This window comes from Mandrillus leucophaeus, unplaced genomic scaffold, assembly GCF_000951045.1.
Source record: "Mandrillus leucophaeus isolate KB7577 unplaced genomic scaffold, Mleu.le_1.0 Scaffold858, whole genome shotgun sequence".
In the NCBI taxonomy this organism is placed as follows: domain Eukaryota; kingdom Metazoa; phylum Chordata; class Mammalia; order Primates; family Cercopithecidae; genus Mandrillus; species Mandrillus leucophaeus.
In genome coordinates, this window is record NW_012109341.1 from 209,446 (window position 1) to 211,880 (window position 2,435).

Sequence of the window (2,435 nt, forward strand, 5' to 3'; positions counted from 1 at the left end):
TTATTTTGTGCTAGTTATGGTGCTTTACATACAAAGGAATGAAAGACTTGGTATTTAAAATGCAACTTCCTTCTAAGGACAGGGAGTCTCTTATCTGGAAAGTTCACTGAGCACCTTGGCTCAATTACACAAAGTGAGTGCAGTAGGAAATTTGGTGCTCAAAGCTAGAGAAAGCCAAACTACTCTGCCTCATGAAATGAGAAGAATGTGGAGTTCTAGGGTAAACACAGAGAGAAGGAATGAGGAGGAGAGACGAGAGGAAACATGGGAGGTGGGGGTAGGGGGTTTCAGTCAATATGTGGTAGATGGATCTCAAGGTGCTAAAATGATCAAGGGATCCTTCCATTTTCGGTATAACGTCTTGCATTGTATCTGTAACAATGCACAGAGAGGGTGGCTTATGTTTTGGTGATTTTTTTTTTTTTTGTAACATTTTTCCACATGGGCTGGGCACGGTGGCTCATGCGTGTAATCAGAGCACTTTGAGAGGCCGAGGCAGGCGGATCACCTGAGGTCAGGAGTTTGAGATTAGTCTGGCTAACATGGTGAAACCCTGTCTCTACTAAAAATACAAAAATTAGTCAGGTGTGGTGGTTCATGCCTATAATCTCAGCTACTGAACCGAGATCGCGCCACTGAACTCCAGCCTGGGCGACAGAGTGAGACTCCATCTCAAAAAAAAAAAAAAAATTTCCCACATAGGGAAACCCATTATGGAAGAGGACCAGCATGTTGTTTTGTGTGTTTTGTTTTTGTTTTTTGTTTTTCGTTATTTGTTTTTGAGACGGAGTTTCGCTCTTGTCTCCCTGGGCCGATCTCGGCCCACTGCAACCTCCGCCTCCTGGGTTCAAGCGATTCTCCTGCCTCAGGCTCCAGAGTAGCTGGCATTACAGGCGGGCACCACCATACCCAGCTAAATTTTCTTGGTATTTTTAGTAGAGATGGGGTTTCACCATGTTGGCCAGGCTGGTCTCCAACTCCTGACTTCAGGTGATCTGCTGACCTTGGTCTCCCTAAGTGCTGGGATTACAGGCGTGAGCCATTGTGCCCGGCCCAGCATGTTTAAGACGTAGAGGCAATACTTAAACAGAATTAATTCACCACATGCAGAAACTCAAAAGCCAAGATGAGCAGAAGAAGGTAAGCCCCACCATCTCCCCACTCACCGCATGAGGGCTGGGGTTTAAGAACATTTTATCTAAAAATAAGGGAGTAGCAAGACGCTAGCTCATCTCTAGGTAACACTTCTATTATCTGCTTTCTTTAATCTTCACAACAATCCTATTAGGTAGGTATTAACATTATTCCCAAACACAGTTAAGGATCTCAAGGCTCAAAAGGGGCAAGTAATATCCTATACACAAAAATGGAATCACTGATTACTGAACTTCTCATTAATTTTGCAGATGGCGAGACTCTTCCATTCTCATCACGTAGAAATGCTGGGTAAAATTTAACCCCTTTGTCCCAGTTTTTAAATACCTGGCCAATTCTGAAAATAAGAAAAGAATATCCCCCAGACTTCAGAGCAGGGAGCAGGAGCTAAAAAGAAATAGTCCATGAGGGTATTTGGAGCTAGATGAACACTGCAGAGACTGGTGATTAAACAAATCCTCAGAACCTCTCACCCTATGAGAGGTGGGGAGCTGGAACTGACCACCCCCTCACCCCAGCGTAAAGCTGAGCACCAAGAAACAGGCAACAGAAGTCCTTTTATTAGCCAGAAACACAGAAAGAAAGTTGACCATCTTCCAGGGCCATAGAAAGTAAGAGAATCAAGCTGGGCACGGTGACTCATGCCTGTAATCCCAACACTTCGGGAGGCCGAGGCAGGAGGATTACTTAAGTCCAGTTGTTCAAGACCAGCCTGGGCAAAATAGTAAGACCACATCTCTACTAAAACTTTAAGAAATGAGCCCAGCATGGTAGTTCATGCTGGTAGTCCCAGCTACTCAGGAGGCTGAGGCGGGAGGATCACTTGAGTCTGGGAGGTTGAGACTGCAGGGAGCTATGATCACACCACTGCACTCCAGCCTGGGTAACACAGTGAGACCCTATCTTAAGAAAAAAAAAGAATCACTCGAAAAAGAGCAGAACATCCACCTGCATCATGTACAAACCTGTGGTCTTAATCCATGCTACTAATCAGTCAAAGGAACCCATTCTAAGAAACAAACATAAAGCTGGTCGGGCAGGTAGCTCCCACTTGTGACCCCAGCACTTTGGGAGACAGAGGCAGGAGGATCACTTGAGCCCAGGAGGTCCAGGCTGCAGTGAGCCGTGACAGCACCACTGCATTCCAACTTGGGCAAAAAAAGCAAGACTCTGTCTCAAAAACAAAAAACAAAACAAAACAAAAACCCAACAAAACAAAACAAAAAACTGGTCCGGAATCTATAAGGTCTGGAACAATTACATGCATTTCACAGAAAACC

General features: G+C 44.9%; 1 long non-coding RNA gene across 1 annotated transcript in view; it reads left to right on the forward strand.

Moving 5' to 3' along the window:
- Positions 1 to 2,435, forward strand: part of LOC105530969 — a 49,022-nt gene that overhangs the window by 32,003 nt on the left and 14,584 nt on the right. The gene's annotated exons all lie outside the window — the stretch shown is intronic.